Source organism: Garra rufa, chromosome 1 (assembly GCF_049309525.1).
Source record: "Garra rufa chromosome 1, GarRuf1.0, whole genome shotgun sequence".
NCBI classification, from domain to species: Eukaryota; Metazoa; Chordata; class Actinopteri; order Cypriniformes; family Cyprinidae; genus Garra; species Garra rufa.
The window spans coordinates 74,572,534-74,600,301 of record NC_133361.1 but is presented as its reverse complement, the minus strand read 5'-3'; the positions used below and the strand labels follow the sequence as shown (position 1 = coordinate 74,600,301).

The 27,768-nt window shown below is 38.1% G+C and overlaps 1 protein-coding gene and 1 pseudogene across 1 annotated transcript in view; both read left to right on the top strand.

Moving 5' to 3' along the window:
• LOC141319911 (NACHT, LRR and PYD domains-containing protein 12-like) overlaps positions 1-27,768 on the top strand; it is an 812,443-nt gene that overhangs the window by 18,594 nt on the left and 766,081 nt on the right. The gene's annotated exons all lie outside the window — the stretch shown is intronic.
• LOC141342618 (uncharacterized) lies at positions 325-27,513 on the top strand (annotated as a pseudogene).

Genomic DNA, 27,768 nt, shown 5'->3' with positions numbered 1-27,768 from the left:
AATGAGGTAGTCGAAACTGGTATAGTTATTGAAAATCTTTTCACACCTGTGCTCCCGCTTTCCATGCCTTCTAAGAAAGTGTTGTTGTCTAACGTGCCGCCGTTCGTGAGTGATGAAATTCTGGTTAGAATTATGTCTCGGTATGGAAAACTGGTGTCACCCATCAAAATGATACCGGTTAGATGTAAATCCCCGCTTTTGAAACATGTGTTTTCATTTAGACGCTCTCTTTTTATGATTTTAAAAGAGGACGAAGAGCTTGATTTGTCACTTCATCTTAAAATTGATGATTGTGATTACGTTATTTATGCTACAACAGAAAAAATGAAATGCTTTAACTGCGGGGATATCAGTCATTTAATCCGCGCATGTCCTAATCGAAACGAAAATAGACCAGTGGTTGATGATAGCGCGAGTGAGGTTGGCGAGTCGGCTGAGGCCGGACCATCAAACGCTGTTTCGCCGGGGAAAGTGAGCGAGGGGGTGGAGGCTCAGGCAACTACTGCCAAAGCTGCGGTTAAAGAAGGCACTTCGATTGACACTGATGGTTTAATTTTGGAATCCGTTGTGCAGAAAGACGTGGTAAGAGATGGGTGCGTGGTTAATGTTTTGCAGTCCGGCTTGAGTTTAGACGGCGGTATCACGGAGGCGGAACAGAGTCAATTTAAGGTCCCAACAAAGAGAAAAAAGGCCGACGATTTTCAAACTAGTAAAGCAAAAAAAGTGGATGTGGAAGATGTACATTGTGACGATGACATGGAAAGCGGGAGTGAGTCCTCTGATTCTAGCGTGAGTTTGTCCCAGAGTGACTTTTCTTCTCGCAGCTATGAAGTGGATGATATTAAACTCTTTCTTAAGGTTACTAAAAATAAAAGAGGAGTGCGTGTAAGTGAGTACTTTCCTGACACGAAACAATTTGTTGACAAATCTAGGCTTTTTATGTCAGAAGGTTTGTTTACAAATAAAGAAATCTATCGATTAAAAAAGATAGTGAGACAGCTTTCCTCTGGGGATGCAAATGAAGAAAGAGTTTAGTAGCAGGTTCATGGAAAAAGGTGTGTGCGCAGTCTTGTGTTTGTTTTCCTTCTATTTTTTAAACATTTGTGAGGTTAATATTGCAACAATAAATGTAAATGGTCTAAGAGAAAGGGGAAAAAGAGCTGGAGCATTTGAGGTGATTAAACAAAAAAGAATTGATGTTGCCATGTTGCAAGAAACTCACAGTGATCTGAGAAACGCTGCTGATTGGGCAGCTGAGTGGGATGGAGTCTCTATTTTGAGTCATGGTACTTCTCTTAGTGGAGGGGTCGCCATCCTTTTTGCTAAAAATTTTAATCCATGCACATATCAGGTGGAGGAAGTAGTCAAAGGTAGGCTTTTAAAAGTAAGAGCCACTTTTGATAAATATACTTTAATTTTTATTTGTGTGTATGTTCCTACTTCAGCTGTTGAGAGAATAGTGTTTTTAAATACACTTTGTTCTGTAATGCAGAAATGTTGTGTGGAGGATTACCTATTTTTGGGTGGGGATTTTAATTGTACCATGTCAAATTTAGATAGAAACCATATTGAACCTCATCAGCCATCACGAAATCGTTTGAGTCAATTTGTTAAGACACATGAGCTGTGTGATATTTGGAGGCGGCTTAATGGGTCACAAAGACAATATACTTGGGCTCACGCTTGTGACACTGTTATTTCTTTGGCTCGGCTTGATCGATTTTATGTTTATAAACATCAGTGTAGTATCGTAAGAAAGTGTTTAATTACCCCACTGGGTTTCTCTGATCATAGCATGGTACAGTGTTCGGTGTTTTTGAACTGTATTAAGGTAAAGAGTGCATACTGGCAGCTAAATGTTAATTTGTTAAGTGATAATTATTTTAAAGAAGTGTTCAAAGTGTTTTGGGGCGAGTATAGAAATACAAAAGAATCTTTCACTTCTTTAAGACAATGGTGGGACTTTGGAAAAAGTCAAATTAAACAGTTCTGTATACAGTATGCTCAGAACGTCACTAAAGAGACTGTTTTAAGTATGAATACCTTGGAGGCTGAGATTTTAAAGCTCCATGATTTGGCTGAGTCAACTGGTGTCAGAAGTCATTTTGACACACTGGTTAAAAAGAAGACGCAGTTGGCTGATTTGCTGGGTTTTAAGGCACAGGGGGCTCTGATCAGATCACGGTTTCAGAGTGCAAATCAGATGGATGCGCCTTCTAAGTTTTTCTTTAACTTGGAAAAGAAGAATGGTCAAAGTAGAGCCATTCATGCTTTGCGCTCTGATTCTGGTAAACTACTGACAGACCCTGCAGAAATTCGTAGAAGAGCAGTGGGTTTTTATGAAAATTTGTATAAAAACGAACTCGGAGCAGGATATGAAAGTGAAAGTGATTTTTTTAATGAGTTGCCGCAGGTATCGGAGGAAGCCAACGCCGAAATCTCAGGTGATTTGAGTGAGGCAGAGCTGTTTAAGGCCCTCCAAGGAACGGAGTCGGGAAAGGCTCCGGGAATTGATGGTTTACCGGTTGACTGGTACAAGGCATTCTGGGCTGAGCTGAAAGAGGATCTGCTAGAGGTTTTTAATGAAAGCCTGGCTGAAGGCCAACTGCCTCTGAGCTGCCGTAGAGCGGTGTTGACCCTCTTGCCCAAGAAGGGTGACCTTACTGACATCAAGTGCTGGCGACCTGTATCCTTGCTCTGCAACGACTACAAGCTGCTCTCTAAAGTGTTGGCGAATCGGTTGGCAGGGGTGATGGGTAGTGTTATCCATTCTGACCAGACCTACTGTGTCCCCAGCAGATCGATAATTGATAATATTTCTCTAGTGCGGGATTTGTTCGAGGTCTCCAAGGTGCTTAATTTGGATTGTGGGTTAATTTCTTTAGATCAGGAAAAAGCTTTTGACCGCGTAGAGCATAGTTATCTCTGGAAAGTTTTTAAGTCTTTTGGTTTTTGTCAAAAGTTTACTGATTGTATTAAAGTTCTCTATAGTGACGTGGAGAGCATTCTCAAAATCAATGGTGGTTTATGTGCTCCTTTTAAAGTGTATAGGGGTGTCAGACAAGGGTGCTCATTATCTGGCATGCTTTACTCCTTGGCAATTGAACCTCTTTTATATCAAATAAGGGTTAAAATACATGGTATATGTCTGCCGAATTGTAAAGAAAATCTTGTAGTGTCAGCTTATGCTGATGATATGGTAGTTATGATAAGCAAGTTTCCGACGGAAAGCTTGAAAGCCTTGGGAATAACACAGAAAGTTTTAGAGTTCTTTGTTTTAGATGCTCAACCGATGTCAGTTGTTGTCTCTCGTACCTTATTGCTTAAGTATTTTACAGGTAGTTGTATATTTGTTAAGTATTGACATTTTGGCTGTTTAAAACATTTCCTAATGTCATATATGAGTGAATGATCTGAAACTGCTGTGTTTATCACTCCTGAAACGCCATACTTGGTTGATTAGTGAAAATAAGGTCCAAAATAGAACTTTGTGTTTTTCCAAATCTGGTGGGATCTTTAATTAATTGATGGAGACCATATTTTATGGCAGTTGTTTTCAGAAGTTTAGATGAGTTATCAATCCAGTTTAAATTGATGTCGCCAAGAATAACAAGCTCATTAGTTTTAACCGATTTTATTAAGTCTGAAAACTGCAAAAAATATGCAGTTGGACTGACATTTGGAGGCTTGTATGTGACAATAATAGTAACTGAACATTGATTTGTAAAATGAATAACCAATTGAAGTGACTCTGATACTGTTGATAGTTTTACTATAGAATGTGCATATTTTTTATTTACATAAAGAGCAACCAGTTCTATCAGTCCTGTCTTTGCGATATAATGAATAGTTTTCAATCGCAAGAAATGAATCTGATATAACAGGAGTCAGCCATGATCCAGATATTGCCATAACATGAGTCTTTGCACAGCGGCTCAGTTGTGACTTGTTTCAGAATACTTTTGATGACAAGAAAGAGCAAAATCTTACTTTTGACGACGAAATAAAGCAAAATCAGGCAATAGTGTAATCTGCCTGCCACCCACCCGCACCTGATTCTCTGATTCATCAAACCGCACACGATCGTCCTCTTACAATTATTCTAATTCTTAGTTTTGCATGATGATATGATGAATGAATGGATGGTTCATTTTAACAGCTGATCTTCACATCGCTGCACACTTATATAGACTTAATCATGAAAGGACCGACTCACTGGCATGAAAGCAGTCCAGCGATCTGGTTGAAGGTTTACTGCATGTTCGGTCTTTTTACAGCGCTTCAAGATTTAGTTTCAATTTTGATCTGGCTCCATACTAATCTGACTCCAATTTTTAATTGATCATTAAATTTAGACTGTATTTCCAATCAAAAGGTTATCATAAATATAGACTATGAATTAATTTGGGAATTTGATTATTCTAGACATTCCATCTTTTCAATTATCCGTTCATCAGGGACCCAATGTCGCTTTTATGTCTCACGTCGGCCTTTACGTGGATCATACGTCACAAAATCGCCAGTCTGATAATTAATCAGAGGTTGTGGGAGACTAATGCACTCTTGGCCAGCCGCCTACTGCTTGCTTCGTACAAAAGTGTAGTTTACTTAGTCTTTCCCATGCTCAACTTGTTAACTTCAGTGATAAGCAGAAATCAGGAGGTCTTCAGAGGATGTGCCTACTGCTTCATCCGTTCCCGCGCCTCCAGTTTGTCTAATCCTGGTCTTATTTTGTGGTAACATTGGCCTCCATGATTTAATAGTTATAATGATTTCAGGACGTATCAGAATAGCAAAATTTAACATTTTATTTGTCAGGTAAAAATGTATCATGCCAATTACACAATTAAACAATGAGAATCCAATTCAGTTTCAATTTAGATACATACATAACCTCAGTAACTCAAAGAAGTATCTAAGAGTGAAAAAGCATTCCTGACTATCAGAGAGACACACTGCAGCATGGGAGACTTGGAGGTTTAGCTCCAGAGACTCTTGCATACAGTGGGGTTCATTTGGCTACAAAATCCCCCCGTACTGTTTCACCACTTGCCTTATATACCAGACCAACACAAACAAATCTTTCAATCAGTTGTAAAACGCTGAGACCTTTTGTTTTGTCAGGAGGTTCTCGCGACCCAGGGTCCCATTTGCCATCTAACCCTAAGGGGAGAACACACCCAATAGCAGCAAACCCAATTCTATGGAAGTTTTCAATCTTTCTCACAGTATATGTGACTGCTATGAAATTGAGACCATTTTACCAATCGCACAGAGACCATTAAAATGATATCAAACATGAAGGAGAAAAACAATATATTCACAAGATATAACATGTGGATGATCTTACTGATTTCCAGTAAAAGCTTTTGGGAAGAAAGGTGAGAGAGTGGGAGAAGAGAGGGGGGTAGGTCAGGGTGGGGTTGTTTGCTTTCTTTGAAGATCCCTCTTCAGATTAGTTTTTATTGTTTTGTTGCATGCCATCTGTTCGTACTGTATGTTAATTCCATGAGGAGATAATTTAACTCCTTACAGACCTTCCCTGGCCCCTTGGGACAAACTCAGAGCAGCTCCTGAGGGGCCAAAATCAGATTATCTCTGAATGAGACTACTGCCAAAGTATTTGATGAGCAGGCAGTATTAATTGATAAGCAGAGTGGTCATCTGCACTGGCTGTAATGGTAATCAGTCTGTAGAATTCTTGTCATATCAGGTTCGTTGAGTTGATCGAGTTGAAATTGTTAAAACCTCCCCAGGATGTTTACATGACCTGCTACGAATCCTTTCGTTGCCTTTAGGTAGAAGGTGTGGTCTGCAGGGTCTGTCACATTTCCATAGGTGAAGGAATTATTTAACTGGTGGTGCTCCAATGTATGAGAGGCAGCTAAACAACTTCTGAGTGACCATGCAACACTTTAACACTGATGACTAGTGATATTGTGGAATGAAAGAAGGGTTATGAGATAAACAAGAAATTCATGTCAAAAGTGCGAGTGGTAAATAAGGTCTCCATCTCTTAGAGTCAAATATTTAGCAAACAGGTCTCATTTGGTTGCCAAATTGTTTATGTAATGTATTTTTGGATTTAGGTACTTGGTCTGGATAAATTAAGGAAAGTAGCAAAACCAATATAACCGGTATGTTTACCAGTGGTATACATAATCAAAATATGTCACATAATTAAACATGAAAATACACAATTTCATAATTACAATCATAAAATTGTCTGTTACTTGTTCTACAATAAATTCCTTGATGCAGACCTATGGTTTTTATCAAGTCAGTTCAAGAATGACATTTAAAGAAACAAAGATTTCAAATCTGCTGTATAGCTTTTCAATCATTCTTTGTGAATTTAATGTGCAGGCTTAAGTCACACTTTATAAGACAGGTTGGTTGGAAATTGTATAATTGATTTATTTTTTATAAATTTGTATTGTCATTAGACACATGCTGTAAACTAGTGGGCCCCCTAGTTTGCAACAATGCCAATGACTGGACATAAACATTTTGTCCTAAGAGACCAGTTGCATTGATGAATAGGTCTCATTTGTATTTTTTAAGTAGAATTTGAATTCTACTTCTGCATTCAAAATTTAAATTAGATTGATGTGTGACTGTAGCCATGCATGTCCTATACACATTACAGGTACTTACATACAATAAGTTCATTAGACCATTACATTTGCAAGACTTTAAGATCGCAAAAATGTTTGCTATTATTGAAATGAAATTATAAAAAATAATTTCCTTTGACCTATATGTATGCAGTCAATAATGTGTGATAGATTAAAATGAGTAATTTAGACCTGGACATCCTTTTGAATTATGCCAGGTAAGGATGTAGTGTGGTCATTGTAATGAAGTGTGTTTGTATGTTTGTGTTTAGGAGATGGGTGGAGTCTAGTCTATTATAATCTGTGTTGTATAATTTAGTTCCAGTGCTATACTGGGAGGTCATGTTACTACTTGCAGAGTGTTATGAGTGTGAATGACCCCTTGAAGTATCTCTACCCCCATCTCCTTGTTGTGTGTGTAAGTTGGTGTAGGTGGGACCAGACATCCTTGTGGAATTTGTTCCTCAGAACTGGCAGCAGTCAGTCTGAAAGGTAAAAATACAGAGAGTAAAACAGTTTAATCCTGGGCCTTTTCACGAATTGTTTGGAAAATGGTGGATCTTACTTTTCCTGTGATGGTCACAGCCACAACTTTGTTACAGGTGGTTGTAATCTAGGATTGCATACCATCCGCACAAAATTTGTTTTTGTTTACAAAGACCTGTATCATTATTGTGATCATACTTTTGTAATGAAAAGGTCAAGATAAACCAAGTGTCAATGTTCAGCTCAAAGAGCTAGTGTTTTAACCCAATCTAAGCATAGTGTACCTTCAGCTGTTTTCACAGTCTGCTGTGTTGCATGATTTTTGTCACCCAAATCTGCTGGGAAAATGTCTTTAAATGATACTGTTTACACTAGTCAGATCTGTGATCATGGCATAAGTTTGCCAGTTTTGGTGCTGTACTGTTAGCTTAGTAATTGTGATTTTTTTACACTATTCATACCTTGACCATTTCCATCTCTGTATTCAGTAGAGATTTGTAAGTCCCTGCCTGATTTTATCCCCTGATTTTAGCATTACCCACAACTTTAATCACATGCCAAAGTAAAATGAGCTCTCTGATCAGATTCTGAGTTAGCATTCCCAGAGAGGGGTGGGTCAGTTTGCTAACACTTGCACCCCACTGTGTTCGTTGTTTTGTTGCAAGAAGAAAGACAAACTTGTACCTTCCCTTGTTAATGGGTTGCATGTCAACAGAATCAAATTTAAATTATCTTATGGCCTTGGATGAATTTGGCCTATTCAAGATATTCCAATCAGATTGATCATTTTATCTGGTAAAGCTTAGGTTATGTTAACTTTTCTTCATTGAAGATTTTGCATAAATAGAAGATCAAGAAGTTCTTTCTCACTAGTTTGATCATTCTTCCTTTCACTTTTCTTTCTTACCCATTCCTGCTTAAACCACCTTCCCTTGATACCTTTCCCTAGCACTAGTAGTGCTTCCAACTTCTTACATACATGTACATTCTTCCTACATTCTGATCATTTCTCTCATTTTCCCATAACTTTCTTTTCTCTTCTAAACTTATGCTGAATCATCATGAGACTAGAGGCCATGCTTGGCCATTGTAATAAAGTATATTATAAGATTGTTATAATATGAGTTATATTACATTAAAATATTATAAATTAAAATACTTTTATCACTGGTCTCTGGAGGGCCTCCTGAGCAACTTGCTTAGAGTAATTGGTTATCATCTCACTGATCTTTTTAAAGATACATCTTTGATTTGGACCTGTGACCACAGCAGTTCCAGCATGTGCATCATGTGCACAGCAACAAGCCAAACTGGAACCCAGTTATAGCTTTTGTTGTCGTGGACATTGAATGCCCGCAAGCACATACTGAAATTAGGAGTCAAATCATTGCTCAATCTAAACATTTTGGGCAACGCTTTACAACAAGGTTCATTAGTTCCATTAACATGAACCAAGAAAACAATACTTAAACAGCTTTTATTAATCCTAATTCATGCTAATTTCAACACTCACTAATGCATCATTAAAAACACAGGTTGTGTTTGTTAGCATTAGTTAATGCCCTATGGACCAACATGAGCAAACAATGAACAACGACACAATTCCCAACAATTCCCCTTAACTGTATTCTTGTTGAACACAGACTAAAAGATACCATAAGAAGTGTGTTGTTCATTGCTTATTCAAATTAGCCACTACACTAACCAATATCAATAAATGACTATTGTTGTAAAGTAAAGTGTTGCCAATCTCTGTGACTACAATTCGGGATTGGTCAAATTTTTTTTTAGTTTTGAGCTGTGCTGTAACTAACTGTATCCTTTTAGGAATCTCTTTGAGTGTGAGAAAGTTTGGGGGTTGGGCAAACCCTGAGCAAATGCAGATTACATTTCTGTTGATTACATCATTGAATGATTAGATCAGTGTTCTAGATTCAGAGGTCTATTCATGTTTGTCTGTCTACTTAAAGACAAAGACTCATACAAACTTAAGGTAATTTTGTCAACTCTAAATTAAAACCAAGCTATAAACTATAGTTATTTAGACTGAACTTTAAAATCCGCTGTTCGGAAAATATTTTCATTGTTAGGACAATTGTGAGATCACACTGTGGCCACATGGCAATTCTATGCTCCTACACATGGATCACTGCAGCTATATTGAAAATAGCAGAGTTTACCAATTAGGAGACAAACAAATTCATTATAGACACACATTCAACTTGAAATTGCTATACAATTCCAGTTATTCTATTTTTAAACAGGACACCTGGTCTAGTATGCATGTAGCATCTACAACCTTTACCTAAGTGTTTTACACACTTACAGTAAAGCAGTCATGTTTTTAAAGAATAAACTCGACTAGCCTATGTGTACATTTAGTAGCACAAACAACTATGATGTGTGGTCTATACACACAATGTGTTTAACACAATTACAAACTTGAAAATACAAGCAGGATCATTTTGTCAGATTAGAGTTTCTTTTCAAATCCTCTAAGCTTTAATTTTATTGCCCTGTCCTGCCCAACTTCACTTTCACAAAAGGATTTTAGTGAGAACTTGAACATAACTGTTTGCCTTTCCAATGTTGCTCAGTTAATGTAGCCACTAAACAATGGTGACAGGAGATTGTTCATTTCAGAATTTAGATTCTAATTTACAGCCCTCTGTTGAGTACCAGAATAAATGTGGATGATGTTATTCCATTTCTAAATTTTCTTCTCTTACGAGATTCTGATTTTGGCTCAAGAGACTTCATTCTTTATCTACTCTGCTGCTATCATGTCCCTGTTAGTTCATGTGGTTTCGTCTAATTCTTAAACACCACCGGATTTCTACGTCTCCGGTCTAATTTATGAGTATTCCGACTCATTCTACAAATGTGTATATATCGGGTGCGTCTAGGCTTTCCCTCAACACTTCTAAAAAGGTAAATAAGAAATGACTTACCGCAGCAGATGAAGAAAGGGGAAGGAGAAGCTCAAACCTCTTTCCGGAGCACATTCGAATGTTGCGCTGAAAAACCCTCGCCTCATAATGGGAGATCACTAGGGAATGTCACCAACTGAAAGGACCGACTCACTGGCACGAAAGCAGTCCAGCGATCTGGTTGAAGGCTTACTGCATGTTCGGTCTTTTTTCAGCGCTTCAAGATTTAGTTTCAATTTTGATCTGGCTCCATACTAATCTGACTCCAATTTTTAATTGATCATTAAATTTAGACTGTATTTCCAATCAAAAGGTTATCATAAATATAGACTATGAATTAATTTGGGAATTTGATTATTCTAGACATTCCATCTTTTCAATTATCCGTTCATCAGGGACCCAATGTCGCTTTTATGTCTCACGTCGGCCTTTACGTGGATCATACGTCACAAAATCGCCAGTCTGATAATTAATCAGAGGTTGTGGGAGACTAATGCACTCTTGACCAGCCGCCTACTGCTTGCTTCGTACAAAAGTGTAGTTTACTTAGTCTTTCCCATGCTCAACTTGTTAACTTCAGTGATAAGCAGAAATCAGGAGGTCTTCAGAGGATGTGCCTACTGCTTCATCCGTTCCCGCGCCTCCAGTTTGTCTAATCCTGGTCTTATTTTGTGGTAACATCGGCCTCCATGATTTAATAGTTATAATGATTTCAGGACGTATCAGAATAGCAAAATTTAACATTTTATTTGTCAGGTAAAAATGTATCATGCCAATTACACAATTAAACAATGAGAATCCAATTCAGTTTCAATTTAGACACATACATAACCTCAGTAACTCAAAGAAGTATCTAAGAGTGAAAAAGCATTCCTGACTATCAGAGAGACACACTGCAGCATGGGAGACTTGGAGGTTTAGCTCCAGAGACTCTTGTATACAGTGGGGTTCATTTGGCTACAAAATCCCCCCGTACTGTTTCACCACTTGCCTTATATACCAGACCAACACAAACATATCTTCTAATCAGTTGTAAAAATACAAAGACCTTTTGGTCTTTCAGGAGTTCTCGCAACCCCAGGCTCGCACCTGGTTGGGGGTTCACATTTGCCCCTAAAGGGAGAACACATCCAATGGCAACAAACCCAATTCTATGGAAGTTTTCAATCTTTCTTACAGTATATGTGACTGCTATGAAATTGAGACCATTTTACCAAACACACAGAGACCATTAAAATGATATCAAACATGAAGGAGAAAAACAATATATTCACAAGATATAACATGTGGATGATCTTACTGATTTCCAGCAAAAGCTTTTGGGAAGAAAGGTGAGAGAGTGGGAGAAGAGAGGGGGGTAGGTCAGGGTGGGGTTGTTTGCTTTCTCTTTGAAGATCGATTCTCCTGATTCCAGTAGTTTTATTGCTTTATTGCATGGCAGCTGTTTTGAGTTTCTGTGTTTTAATTCCATGAGGAGATAATTTCACTCCTTACACCGTCTCCAAGCAGAGGATGGCTCACTGGATAGTGGATGCCATCGCCCTGGCTTATCAAGCTCAGGGCGTGCCCTGCCCGCTCAGGTTGCGAGCTCACTCAACTAGAAGTGTTGGGCGCTGGCTCGTGGTGCCTCGCTATCTGACATTTGAAGAGCTGCGGGCTGGGCGACCCCCAACACGTTCGCTTGGTTTTATAGCCTTCGTGTAGAGCCAGTCTCCTCCTGTGTTCTCACCTCAAACGGGTAGAAACACTGAGAGGCTTCCAGCTTCACTGAAGTGGGTAGTGCTATGTTATACAGTGACTGGTCTTTTCTGATCTGCCCCTGGCCTAAGCAAAAATTGGAGGACAGGAGGCCTGCTCAGGAAACTGGAGGGGGGCAGCAGCTGCGGCGCTTTGCTAGGGATCCAAATTCGTCGGTCTCCGACGTGACGTCGAAGAGACCGACTGAGAGGGAACGTCTCGGTTACGTATGTAACCCTCGTTCCCTGAAGGAGGGAACAGAGACGTCACGTTCCATCGCCTCAGCTGCTGTACCACCGCTGTGCGGCCGGACCCAAACTCGGCTCCTCAGCGAAATCCTGTCTATGCATTGCACCTGCTGTGTATTTATGCTCACGCTGTGATCAGCGACAGCTGGATGCAATCATGCATGCCAATGTGCATTGGCTCGTTTAGTTTACAAACAAAGAGGTTTGGTATCTCTAAAGCGATATCCCAATTCGTTCGTCTCCGACGTGACGTCTCCGTTCCCTCCTTCAGGGAACGAGGGTTACATACGTAACCGAGACGTTCTTTGCTCCGCTCGACTTAGTAAATCACGCTTTTTCCTCTGAATTCTCATTTAATTTTGTTGAACAGACTATAAATATGTCAGACACACCTTCTGATAAGGATTTTCCTATTTTCGCCTTGACGCGTTCGCAGAAGGTTAAAGAAAAGGATACCAAGAAGCCAACTGTCCATGCGCCCTCGGCTAATCCTAACACTGACGTAGCACCTGGACATGTCACTGATTCTATCAGAAATAAAGGCTGTCGGCGCCGATAGGCGTGTGGTTAGCGCGCCGACATATAGCGCCGTTGCGCTCTGGGCGTCCCGTGTTCGAATCCCGACTCGAGGACCTTTCCCGATCCCACCCCCTATCTCTCCCCCACTTCGCTTCCTGTCCTATCTGATCTGTCCTATCATAATAAAGGCAAAAAAGGCCAAAAAATAAAAAATAAAATCACGCCTTGATGGAATCACTAGTCATCTGGAGGGTATCGCCAACTCCGTTTCTTGCATTCAGAATTCGGTTACCGCTCTCTCTCAGAGAGTCACTGGCGCTGAATCGCGCCTGCAAGAAGCCGAGTGGAGGATTTCATCTACCGACGATTCAGCAACAGCTACGGAAAGGCAGGTGTCTAACTTGAAGACGATGGTAGATCAGCTGCAGGCAAAAGTAGATGACCTAGAAAATAGAGGCCGCCACAAGAATCTGAAGATTATGTGGAAAAAGCAGAGGGCTTCGGTCCACTTTCATCGTATCTTCAAGACTTGATCGACAAGTCCTGCTGGACCTGAGACTCGAACCTGCAACCTTTGGGTTACAAGTCCGCGTCTCTAACCACGACAGCTATGTCCCTAAAGTGCTTTCCACTCCATTCAGAGCACAAGTTATTACCCTTCTATTTCTTCTTAAGCTGGATCCCCTTTGTTCTGCACTTGCTCATAGCACAGCACTATTAGATGCATTTCCCATACAGTAAGTGTGTAAGAGCAATGGAAAAGACTGATTGAAAGGGAATGCTCCAGTTACTAACGTAGCCTTAGTTGTCATACTTCTATTGGTGGCAATGTGTCTGTGATGTACTGAGGCATTTGAGAAACGCAGCCCTGATGAGTTGAATCAGGTTTGAAAAATGAGGGAGACTTGCGTAAGCTAAATGTGAAGGGCTAAGGATACTCCAAGACAGAATTAAAAATCACTGCTCTAAAGCTTGTATTTCTATGTACAGTATGTATGTATTATTATATTAAAATATAATTATTAATGTGTGCTTATACATTAAGGATAATGCATAAAAAATATAGTATCAAAAACCAGGTTATTAAATCTAAAATGTATTAAAGTGGTTTATTTTGTGGAGCAACAGATAATATACAAGAGGAATGCCTTTATTAAATCATATATGTGTCTGCGCTCGCAGCTTATTGTTTTGCTAATAAAACCTTCTCCAGAACAAGTTCAGAACTAAACGTAGCTATAGTAAATAAGTATGATGTAATAGTAATGGTATTCACATTTACAAAGTCTTTTTTTTACTTTTCTTGTCACGGTTAGAATGAACACAGAGGTACACAGACCAGTTTTAATAGTTCTTTTTTTACAGACCATGAGTAATTAAATATTTTCTTAATTTTGACTCACATGTAAACTATACACATCTTACAGAGACATATGCAACAATGCTGAACAAGGACAGGATGAAGAGTAACTCTGAGTCTAACCATCCTGAAGATTTCAAAAGGTTTGTGTTGCAACTGACATACAAATGATTAAATACACATTATGGTTTACATTTGTCAAAACTATAATTTACAACAACAAAAAAAGAACATTCTTAAACATTCTTACAAGTGCATTCAATGCATATTGTTAGCCTTAAACAGGTTAAAGGGATAGTTCACCCAAAAATGAAAACTTGATGTTTATTTTTCAAAAAAAAAATTCAAATTTCTCAAAGCGATCACTTCACTGTGTATATGTGCGACTGATCATTTGGTGTGTTAAGATCTCAATGTATCATCACAAGCTGCAGGGTTTAATTTTGGTTTTTGTGTATTTTGTTTTACTCTCAAAGATTTAGTGACCATTGACTGGACATTATATGACTGACAGACTTCAACAGTTTGAGTTAAAAATGTGTAGCTGTTTGGTTACATTCATGCCAACTTTAGACCCTCATTCAGGATTTTTTCACACGAAAACTTAAAAGAAATGGATTTGACAAAAAAGATGTGAATAAAACAGAACTACAGAGCAATATGCAGTACATGTTAAGACAGAAAAAACACTCATACAGAATTTTAAGATCATTAAACTATAAACTGCTATTACAAATATTATCCACTTCAAACACAGTTAGAAAACTAAGTTTAGCATTTTATAAACTGTTTCCATTTTGTCATGTGTGTTTGTTAGCATCAACAATGTGTTGAGATGTAGTTAAATATCTTATATACCTATAACCTTTAACAAATAAGACATTACAAAATTAAAAACAATACATTATTACTTCAGAAAACCACTCGAAACACTGATTAAAAATCTTTCCTGCACAAACACACATCAGCTGAATAAATTACTAAATTACTACTTTTTTGTCAGTATTAAACACCTCTTGGGATGGCACAGTACAGCAGCAATTACGTCCTATCATTAGAAAAAAAAAAAGACAATATGAATGTCATTACCTGCTGTCCCTTTAAACCTGATGCACATCCGACACACCCAATATTCTCTCAACTAAGGTTTTTTTAACTCGTTTAAGACTGTTTACAAGGTTACACACCAAAATCATTGGTGAAATATTTTGAAATAATTTTTTGTTCTTTTGCCAATTTAAGTTTGAAAGAGAACTGCTTAATGCGAGTGGCCTATGACTATGTATACCTGAGCTACCACACCGACCAGCTCTAATCAGATGCACACTATGTTTAATGTTAATTAACAAATGTATGTACGTTGCAATCCAAAAGATAAGACCCCAGCACCCACTTGAGCAAACATCATAATTTAGGTCATTTGATACCTGTCACTGATATAAAAATATTCCCTAATTGCATAGAGCCATTAGGAGCTATAAAAGCTCATGCTTTTGACGCTGTTATATTATTTAACCTGTTTTCATGCCCGTTATTATCTGCATATGGTTGGCAAGCTGTTTTGACTTTTGTTCAGTCTCAGGACATGAATTCTTGATATCAGCAATTAAATTTCAACTAGTAACAAATAAAATTCTTGATATTTGTAAATGTATTTTCACTATTTAAGTATCACCATAGCCTGCCCTTCAAATTAAATTGTTGATATCAAGAATTAATTTCTTACTAGTTAAAATTTCAATTTCACATATCAGAAATACAATTCCTTTTCAGTCTGTCACTCTTGACGTCACGATTGTGACTGACAAAATGGGATCTTGCTAAGAGAGACCAATCTACTTTGAGCTGCCACTGGATGCAATCATCCTGGTCGAGTGGGTATGCACACATTGGGCCCCGATCACACCGAAGGCGTCTTTTAGTTCTAAAAACGTGAGGCGCACAGCACTGCCTTTTTTTTTGGTGACTTTTTTTTTGTGATTGTTTTTTTTAATTTAAGATAATAACATTACAAAGCTTGAGTGACAGCATGAGTACCAAGGAGAAAGAAAAGATTAAAAAAAAGATAAAAAAGGGGAAACACCAAACCACGAGTGCAGTGATTAATACTTAAAAGTAACTTAAAAGGAACATACAGAAAAACCACGGCAGCAAATTACCGAATCTTCAATTTAAAATAATTTTTTCAAAGCTTTGGCTATATTGCTCCAATAGGTGACCGTTTGTATTCTAGCCCCGTTAATTCTTGCAGTACTACGTTCTAAACAAACAATATGATGAAACGAAAGCAGCCAGAATCTTTTAAGATCCATGTCAGGTGTAAACCATTGCTGTATAATTGTTTTTTTAAGCAGTAAAGTCAGACATTAACAATCTTCTCTGAACTAATGTAAACTTGTAAGAAGAATCATCATTTAACAACATAAGACAAGGATCAAGATCAAACTGCAACTTTGTGATGTACTTTAGCACTTGAACTACATGTTTCCAGAAATGAGATATTACTAAACAGTCCCAAAATATGTGCAAAAGGTACCTTTAGAATTATTATTACACAGACTGCAATTTGGATTGGATGAGAGTTTCATCAGATATCGCTTATATGGGGTACAATACATTGTATGTACAGTTTTGAAATGAATAAGAGTGTGCGAGGGTTTTTTGGAGGTAAGATTTAACCAAACTGTGTTCCAATCAGGACTATAACCCAACCAGGAGAGTTCTCTCCCCCACACAGCTAATATCTTCAAGGACTTATAAGAGCATTCAAGTAGTTGCTTATAGATCAAGGAGACTGTGCCTTGAGTTTCTCCAGTGTTTTTGATCCACTTTAACAATGGGTGATCTTATAAAATAGAACTCCAAGGCACCCCATATGCTTTCATTGCAGACCTTAACTTCAAATACATAAAAAAGGAGGTGCCTGGCAAGGAGTAGTCTGCCTGGATATCCTGAAATGTGCGAAGTCCACTACCGTTGAATATATCACCAAATGTGGACACACCTTTTAAGGACCAGGGAGGGTAAATGAAAGGTTGATTACCAGATAATAGGCGGGTATTGTTCCAAAGGGGAGACTGACATGACCTGTAATCTGCGTTAAATCAAGCTTTTAAAGTAGTTCAAATAATATTTCCAAACTTCTGATTTAAACTTCTTGAGCATATACCAGCAAAAGGCAGATCTTGAAGCCTTGAAATTCACTATAGCATCTATAAAGACAGCCTTCATGCTTTCAATGTTGAACTAGGTAAAGCTAGACAAACATTCTTCTCGAACCTTATAAACAGCAACTTAAACAACACTCGCACTCTTTTTGCTACCGTTGAGAGACTAACAAACCCCCCTAGTCAGATCCCTAGTGAACTGCTATCCAACAGCAAATGCAATGAGTTTGCTTCCTTCTTTTCTGAGAAGATGAAAAATATCAGAAAGACAATTAGCACACCCTCAAGTTATGCAGAGGTCAGACAGATTCGACCGCAATTTCAAAAAGTCGTTACTATGTCTGCTTTTGAAGCAATCGATAGCAACATTTTGGAAGAAATAGTACAGCACCTTAAATCATCAACCTGCTACCTTGACACACTTCCCACACCTTTTTTCAAAAGTGTGCTTAACTGTTTAGAAGCAGATCTCTTAGAAGTGGTGAACACCTCACTTCTCTCTGGGACTTTTCCAAACTCCCTGAAAACTGCAGCTGTTAAGCCCCTTCTGAAAAAGAACAATCTTGATAACACCATATTGAGCAACTATAGACCAATATCAAATCTTCCTTTTATAGGAAAGATTACTGAAAAGGTTGTTTTTAATCAGCTGAACCACTACATAAACTCAAATGGATACCTGGACCATTTCCAATCTGGTTTCAGACAACATCATAGCACAGAGACAGCACTTATAAAGATTATAAATGATATTCGACTAAATTCTGATTCTGGCAAAATATCAGTGCTGGTACTACTAGATCTCAGTGCTGCATTTGACACTGTCGATCATAACATTCTTCTAGATAGACTGGAAAACTGGGTCGGGCTATCTGGGATGGTTCTAAATTGGTTCAGGTCATACTTAGAAGGGAGAGGTTATAACGTAAGTATAGGAGAGCATAAGTCTAAGTGGACGTCCATGACATGCGGAGTCCCACAAGGCTCAATTCTAGCGCCGCTGTTGTTCAGCCTGTATATGCTCCCACTAAGTCAAATAATGAGAAAGAACCAAATAGCATATCACAGCTATGCAGATGATACCCAGATTTACCTAGCCTTATCGCCAAATGACTACAGCCCCATTGACTCTCTCTGCCAATGCATTGATGAAATTAACAGTTGGATGTACCAAAACTTTCTTCAGTTAAACAAGGAGAAAACGGAAGTCATTGCATTTGGAAACAAAGATGAAGTTCATAAGGTAAATGCATACCTTGACACTAGGGGTCAAAAAACAAAAAATCAAGTAAAGAATCTGGGTGTGATTCTGGAGTCAGACCTCAGCTTCAGTAGCCATGTCAAAGCAGTAACTAAATCAGCATACTATCATCTCAAAATCATTGCAAGAATTAGATGTTTTGTTTCCCGTCAAGATTTGGAGAAACTTGTTCATGCCTTTATCACCAGCAGGGTGGACTATTGTAATGGTCTCCTCACCGGCCTTCCCAAGAAGACCATTAAACAGCTGCAGCTCATACAGAACGCTGCTGCCAGGATTCTGACTAGAACCAAAAAATCAGAGCATATCACACCAGTCCTCAGGTCCTTACACTGGCTACCAGTTATGTTTAGGATAGATTTTAAAGTACTTTTACTTGTTTATAAAGTACTCAATGGCCTAGGACCTACATACACTGCAGACATGCTCACTGAATACAAACCTAACAGACAACTCAGATCAATAGGATCGAGTCAGTTAGTAATATCAAGGGTTCACACAAAACAAGGGGAATCCACTTTTAGCTATTATGCCGCCCGCAGTTGGAACCAGCTTCCAGAAGAGATCAGATGTGCTAATAGATTAGCCACATTTAAATGCAGACTCAAAACTCACCTGTTTAGTTGTGCATTTATTGAATGAGCACTGTGAATGAGCACTATGCTGCGTCCGAACAGATTTAATTATTTTATGTATAATCATTTCTACTGTTTTAATACATTTTTAAATCAATTTTAAAATCATTTAAAATGTTCTTACAATTTGGTGACCCTGGCGTGATGTCTCTGATCAGGTAAGACGAAGTATAGTTTGTCTATCTGATTAGTGACATTACTGTTCGTTGTGAATAGACAAGATGAAGTATAGTTTATCTGTCTAAATATTTGTTGAAGTAGATACGACGAAGTATAGTTTGCCTATCTAGACATTGCGCAGACCAGGTAAAGCGAAGTACAGTTTGCCTATCTGAAGGCTGCCGCAATTTTCTCAGCAAGACTGAGAGAGCGCGCTGAAGTAAACTAAAAGTGAAAGTGTGGGTCACGAGTTTCGATCTGTCTTGTGGTAAGGCTAATATATGTCTTGGGAACCACCTATCCTAAGAATAGATGTAGTTGGGGATTTTATACTAATCTCTGGGTGGATAATTTGGCGGGGTGGACTGAAGACAATGAGATGTTCTTAAATCTGTTTATGTGATTATTATTTTAAATTTTTATGACTATGATTTTTATGCTATTGTGATTTTAACTCCTCTTATGTACAGCACTTTGAATTACCATTGTGTATGAAATGTGCTATATAAATAAACTTGCCTTGCCTTGCCTATGGGGAAGAACATGGTCAGACTCAATACTCCTCCAGAGTACTTTGGAGTGAGTGTCCACCCAGACACGCATGGCCCTAATTTGGAAAGCAAGATAGTAAAGCATTAAGTTAGGAAGAGCAAGACCGCCATGCGGTTTTACACACTGTAGTACTGAAAAACTGACTCTAGGACGCCTACCACCCCAGATGAATTTAGAAATGTATGAGTTTGTTTCTTTAAAAAAATTAGGGGGAGGGGAACAAGGGAGCATGAAAAATAAAAAGTTAACTCTAGGTAAAATGTTCATTTTAACCGTACTGATTCTAGCTTGCATTGACATTTTTCAGTTGTCCCACCTCTGTATATCCCGCTTAATTTTCTGACTGATTTCAGAGAAATTTGTCTGAGCAACCCTAGACAGAGAGTCAACAACTTTAATACCAAGATAGGTACATGAATTAGAAAAAGCAAGGCCACTAGGTAAAGATATTTCCTTAGTAATACTTTTATTGGCATATTTGTTTTAAATTAACATTTTTATCCTTCCGCGAAACGATATAGTACCACGTGACTAACATTCAAACTATGTACGTTAGTAAGACAATTTAAATAGATTAATGTCAAAATTTTCCATTGTTAATTGTGGTTGTCCAGTGTTTGTCACAAGATGGCGCCAAACGGTAATCTTTGTTGGCACGGAGGGATTTTAAACATACAAGTAGTACTGGCTATGCGTTATTACTTTGGAGCGGTGATTATTTGAAAAGAATGAACCTGCAAATGTCTCAACTGACCAATCAGAATCAAGCATTCCAAAGAGCCGTGTAATAAAAATGATTAATTAACTATTTACCAATGCTTAACTAATGACTCATAGTGTGTAGTTATTATAAAGTGTTACCCAAGTCTCTAGTGCTGTTTGCCCAAATTAGTGTCTCTGTATGTATTACTACAGTACATTTAAATCAATGATAGTCTAGACTGCCCTCCAAAGGCAAAGTGCAGTAACTACGCCAACACTGAAACTGAGAAAAATGCCTTTATAGGCTGAGAGAGCTCAACGCGCTGCAACTTAAGAAAACACATGCAAACAGATAAAAACCACAACAAATTAAGAAAACATCTTCATCAGTTTGACAACACAGGCGCTGCAAATCCTCGCAACGCAAACACAAATACGGAAACGTGCTGCAAACTCAGAAACGCACTGCAAATAGCACGGACCCCAACGGAAATGTTTCAGGGGGACCTCAAAAAGTGACGAAACCATCTGGGACCTGATTGTTTGTCCAGTGGCTGTTGGTCAGAGCAGAGGTGTTTTCGGTGAACTACAAAGTGATAGTTCATCTTTATCACCTTTTACTTCACCGATAATACCTCTGCTCTAATAATCAGGTCCCAGATGGGTTCGTCACTTTTTGAGGTCCCCCTGAAAAATTTCCGTTGTGGTCCGTGCTATTTGCAACGCGTTCCTGTGTTTGCAGCGGGTTGCTGAGTTTGCATTACGTTTCCGTATTTGTGTTTCCGTTGCGAGGATTTGCAGCACCTGTGTTGTCGAACTTTAAAGTTTTTACACAAGCTAGTCAAAAATGTTGACACTCTCGTTAGTCTTCAAATTAATTGAACCAGGGAAAAAATTGAACCAGGATACTTTGCCACAAGACAAAACACTCATCACAAAGTCCATTTTAAGCCTTAACTCAATTTGGACCAAATGTGTAGTTACTGCTCGTTACCTTTGGAGGGCAGTATAGTAGTTACAATTATAAAATAAAGCTGCAAGCAGTGATGAAAGGGCCCTTGAACCCAGGCTCACCGAGGACCGGTGGCTTTAGAAAAACAGCGTACGGTGGGCAGTCTGCTTTTAATATATAGGTATGTGCCAACTATTTGAATATGGAGGGAAAGTCCATTTATTTTAATAATTTGTTTCAAATAGTGAAACTTGTATGTTATATTAGTTCACTACACACAAAATGATTTTTTTAAAGCCTTTATTGGTTTCAATTTTGATTATCAATTAAAGACAAAAAAAAAAATCCAGTATTTCACAAAATTTGAATATTTCATGTGACCAATAAAAAAGGATCTTAAACACATGTTGGTTATGGTAGCCCAAGTTGCTTTAATATTGGCCTTCAGCTCGTCTGCATTTCGGGGTCTCTGTTCCCTCATCTTCCTTTTGACAATACCCCATAGATTTTCAAGTACAAGTACAGTTATTCCATGGCTATTTAACCAGGTACTGGTATATTTGGCTTTGTGGGCAGGTGCCAAGTCCTGCAGGAAAATAAAATCATCATCTCCAAAAAGCTTGTCGGCAGCAGGAAGCATGAAGTGCTCTAAAATTTTGTGGTAGACAGCTGCGTTGACTGTGGACTTGATAAAAGACAATGGACCCACACCAGCAGATGACATGCTCCTCAAACCATCACTGACTGTAGAAACTTCACACTGGACTATAAGCAGCTTGACTTTTGTGCCTCTCCTGTCTTTCTCCAGACTCTGGGACCTTGATTTCCAAATGAAATGCAAAATTTGCTTTCATCTGGAAACAGGACTTGGGACCCATGGGCAACAGACCAGTACTTTTTCTCCTTAGTGCATGTAATTCTCCAGCTGTAGCCCATGTCATGCAGACGTCTGTATGTGGTGGTTCTTGATGCACTGACACCAGCCTCAGTCCACTCCTTATAAAGCTCCCCCAGATTTCTGAACCGCACTTGCTTGACAATCTTCTCAAGGCTATGGTCATCCCTGTCACTTGTGTACCTTTTCCTCTTAGCTCTCTGTAAATATACTTCGATACTGCACTCTGTGAGCATCCAGCTTCTTTTGCAATTGCCGATTGAGACCTTTTCTCCTTATGGAGGGTGTCAATGATGGTCTTCTACACAATCGTCAAGTCAGCAGACTTCCCCATGATTCTGAAGCCTACTAAGCCAGACTGAGACAATTTACTTTTAACATATTTCTCCTATATTAACTACAGGTATGTGTCAAACTGTTTGAATATCGAGGGACAGTCCATTTATTTCAATAATTTGTTTCAAAAAGTGAAACTTGTATGTTACATTAGTTCACTACACACAAAGTGAAATATTTCAATATTTCAAATTTGTTTTAATTTTGATGATTATGGATTAAAGATTAAAACAAAATCAAATCCAGTATTTCACAAAATTAGAATATCATGACAAAGTTTATCATTTAGACAGTCATTTATTTGTGCCAAACCTCCTGCTGCCAGCTGTTAGTGCAGAGTATTATTTATTCCATTGCCAACAGGGGGCGCTGTGATTATAACTGAATATTGGCCTAAATTTCTAGGAGGAGTGTTATCACACATGTGAAGTTTGGGGCAGATTGGACATTGTATGCCTGAGTTATAGCAACTTCCTCTTTCATGGTAAAACATCGAAATTTGCCAGACCGCAACGGACATGCCCACTGACGAAAACTCTAGATCTTCGCAATTTAACGTCAAAAAAGGGTTTTAGATTAGACTCACCAAATTTGGTGTTGATCTGAATAAATCTCTAGGAGGAGTTTGTTCAAGTACAACGCCTGAAAATGGCAAAAATGACACAAAAATTGTTGAGTAAATGAAAAATAACCAACTTCCTGTTAAGTTTCGGATTTTGCTCCAGGAGGCTTTTTTGTAGGTATTGGTGTGTTACATGTGTGTACCGATTGTCGTGCATGTACGTGAAACGAAGCTGAAAGCACACACCTCTGAACATGTAAAGGTGGTGCTATTGAGCCATTTTGCCACACCCACTTCTGAAACCCATATCAGACGTAAATTTTTTGCCAGGTTTGATGTGTGTGCAAAGTGAAATGTTTAAGTTCACAGGCATGTTTAGGCATGAAATTGCGATTCATTTTGGAGAAAATAATAATAAACGGAGCAATTCCAATAGGGTCTTCACACCATCGGTGCTCGGGCCCTAATTAAAGCTGCAAGCAGCGATGATGGGCTGGTTTCGCGATTAAAATTGTTTGAAGTGCACAAAGAACAATAAAGTTAGTAAAAAATGTACACGGACTGCAAATAATTTTGTTATTTTCTTTTTTAGCAAACTTTTATTTTTTAATTACAAAATAATTATTATTCAAACAAACATACTGTGTTTGAGAGTAAAACTAAAACCATGCCCGGGCCCAGCCTCTGTGGCATCCTGATGGCTGCAGATTCCAACATGTGTGCAAAGTTTAAAGAGTTTTTGTGTATGTTAAGAGCCCCAAAATTCCCCAAAACATAAAGAAAAGAAAAAAATTCCTTAGAAGAACAATAGGGCCTTCAGCCCTTTGGGCTCGGGCCCTAATAATAATTATTTTATTTTAAGTCCACTGTTTCATTTGTTAAGAATTTAGAGATTTTAATGTCAAATATTTAATAACTTGCTAATACCTAATACAGATGTTCATTTATTGTGAATTCATCCATTTCTCGAAAGACATGAAAGTGAGTGGTAAACAGGAAGAATAGAGTGAACTTTATATGTAGGCTTTATATGTAGGCATGTTTCAGTTTGATGTGAAACATTTTTTTTTTTAATTATGTTTGCAATGTTTAGCCAGTTGAATATAATATTGAACATGGTTCTTCTTGGAGTAGCTCGGCATGTGTTGCATCTTTTTCTTGTTTGACAGGTGTCAGCGTTAAGGCACAATACTGCCACCTGGGAAGTCAACCGGGTACTGGCACAGGAGTAGGCTATTTGCGTGTTGTGTAATCATGAGTGTCCTGTTCATTTTAAATATTGCAGTTGTCGCCAATACCGGTATCTTCTACCTGCATGCCACATTTTATAACTTTCCCACAAGCAGTTCTATGGGCTCCCATACACCATAGTAGAAGAAAAAGAAGTAGAATTCAGTTTGCCAAGTATTGCTGCCCTTTTCTCTTCTTAATTTAAGGTTATATTTTTTTTATTTCAGAGCAAATCCTTATACAAAATCAGTTCCAGGTGCAGAGCTGTATAACAGCCCAGAAGTTGATGACAACAAATATACTTCCAAAAGGTATGCATTTTGAAAGTGCATTGCTTGCATAGTATTTACATGGAATGCTGACTACTTTAGCTGTCTAAACCAGGGGTTTTCAACGTCTAAGACAGTGGGCCTCCCTTTTGACACAACTTACTCATTGGCGTCCCCCCTCCCCACAAACACACACAAGCAAACAGAGAAATGTCAGACTGTTAACTCATTTTTATCATTATTTGTGTTAACATGAAAAGTGCAATTATTTACACATTTAAGTATGTTAATATAACGTTTTTAAAACTAGGAATACTGAAGCCTTTGAATCGGTGGGGTCTCAGAAACCACTCCGTTGCACTTATTGGCATATACCTGTATTGGCGGGCTTGTCAAACAGAAGTGAATTCACAGCTACAGCCTTCTGGGTGAAAAATGTTTTTCTTATTTGACTGATTATTTATTTTTAGCTTAGTTTAATTAAAAACATTTAAATTTAATTAAAAAAATACATATAAAACTCAATAATAATTTTTTTTTTCCCTGAACCTCCCCTGACATGCTCTGGCGCCCTCCTGGGAAGGCACGCCCCACACTTTGAAAACCCCTGGTCTAAACAATGCATGTTAATTGATCCTTTATTTACATTTATGTATTTGTTGTATGTTTGTTTATTTTTGTAGTGATATTTGTTCACTGGGATGGGTGCTCTATGATCTCTGCATGCTGGATGTTTGGGTGAGTTTTTATTTATTTTTTCCTTCTCAAAGTGCACTCTAGTAATAATAATAATTTACTTAATAAAAGGTAGATTTGTGCATAGCAAAACCCTTTCAATGACTGTTTTACTTTCACACAGATCCAGTGTAAGGTTGCATGATGCATCAAAATAAAATTTTAAATGCGATAAAATTTGTATTTGTAAATGCCACAAGAAGGCTGTGATTCAGTAATGTATGTGGATGGTTGCCGTGATTTTGTCAAGTAAAACGTGTTCCTGGATCAACATTACAGTCCAAAAATATAGACCCAACCCAATCCCTACCCCTTAACCTAACCCTACCCACAATTTATTACTAAAATCAGAGGGAAATGATAGCTGATTAACAAAGGTGTAGAAGCACCTAACTCTGATTGTAAGCTAAAACTGACATTTCCTTTAAAGTGATCCCTCAATTCTGATTGGTTGATTGGAATGTTATGTTGTACTTGGTTAAATCACGTTCACCGTATGTGGACACAGAACCTGATTTTACCAAGTGCAACATGTTCCTAGTTCAACATCTTTGTGATTAACCAATCAGATTTAAAAAACAAAAAAACATGTAATAGTTTTTTTGTAAAGTTTAAGCTTATAATGAGTGTTTGGTGCTTGTACATCAGTGTCATTCATCTATCATATCCTCTGATTTTAGGGATTAATCATGGCAAAGGTTAGGGTTAGGTGTAGGAATGTGGCCAAAATTATATTTTTAGATTAAAATATTGTTCCAGGGTCAACAAAAAATGTGTGCTTTGGAATATTATGTTGTGTTTTTTTTTTTTTTTTGTTTAAGAAATTTTTATTGTATTCAATTATAGAATAGCACACAATGTTAACATGAAATACAATGTCAAACATGTCTAACTGTCCCATCTTCCACAATCCACTACACAACGGAAAATGTGACTTGACTCCCTACTAGGGATGTCATTACACAAGCAAATATTTAACAAATAAAATAGTAAATAAACAAAAACTTCAAACCGTTTCATGATCCTGGATCTTATCTTTAACCAGACTTTTATATTGTGTTTTTTTTTTTTTTGCACAGTCAGATATGAAAAAACGTCGCTTTCAACAATCCTCCTTCAATGTAGGAAAGCCTCTTGAATTCTCAAATATGTATTCAGCGGATCTAAAGGAATTAATCAAAGAAATGCTCAGCATTGAACCTACATCCAGACCTTCAGCTGATGAAATTATAGCAAAACCCTTCCTAAGAGAGGCTGTAGACAGAAACAAGACATTTCCACAAGAACTGGAACAAAGGTTCATGATGTCCTTAAATAGCTTTGATGAGACCTACAATAAGCACTATGATCAATTTGAGGCCTTAGTTAGAGAGTGGGGAGAAACAACGGATTCACTAGAGAAGGTTCATCATAAATACACAGCAGGTGCGCTGTCAGGTTCAGTGATTGGAGCAGCTGGAGGAATCACTGCAGTGGTTGGTGCAATTTTGGCACCTTTTACTTTTGGTGCATCTCTGATTGTAACTGGTGTTGGTGTTGGAGTTGGAGTTGCAGGTGGTGTAACAGGTGCTGCTTCCAGCATTACCAATTCAGTCAAACAAAAATCACTTCGTGAGAACATTGAGAGAATTCAGGATAAATTTACCGAAGTGACACCAATTCTTGATTCTCTGAATACAGTGAGAAAGATACTGAAAGTAATCCAAAAATTCAAGGATTTTGTCAGTGACTCTTTTGACAATGTGCAAATGGCAAGCAATGTAGAGAAAAAGAAACTAATGTGTGGCAGAGAACTCACAAATCTCGGTCTGCTGGCAAATGTTGGCAGGATTGCTGCTCAAACTGCCAGAGTAGGACGGGCTGCAGCAGCCGCCACAGCTGCAGTCACAGGAGTGTTGAGTGGAATCCTAGTCATTGTTGACACTGTCTTCATAGTAAAGGACTCCATTGACATTCACAGGATGAGACGGGGGAAAGTAGATAATCCAAAAAAGGTCAAGTCAAGTTTACTTAAGTCCATTGCTGAAATGAGGAGAACACATAAAGATCTTTGCAATGTCTTAAAGGAAATTAAAGAAACGAGAGAGACGAACTAAATGACTATATAGAAGTGGCCCGGGAAAGAGATTTAAACAGAGATTTGGAGAATTTAAACCTATAAATATGATACCAGTTAGAGACTCATGCAGCATTCTAGATTTGTCTGTGAGCTTGAGTGAAGAAAAAGGGTCACAAGAGGTTAGACATTTGCAATCATTCTATATGGTAAATATCAGCAAATATATACTGAAGACTTTAAACATGCAAAGATGGTGCACTCTAGTGGAAAGGTCTTACCTACTAAATACAAGTGACAGTCACTGGTGACATTACTGCATCACCTACGTTACTTGGCCTTTCAGATCATTCATACTGC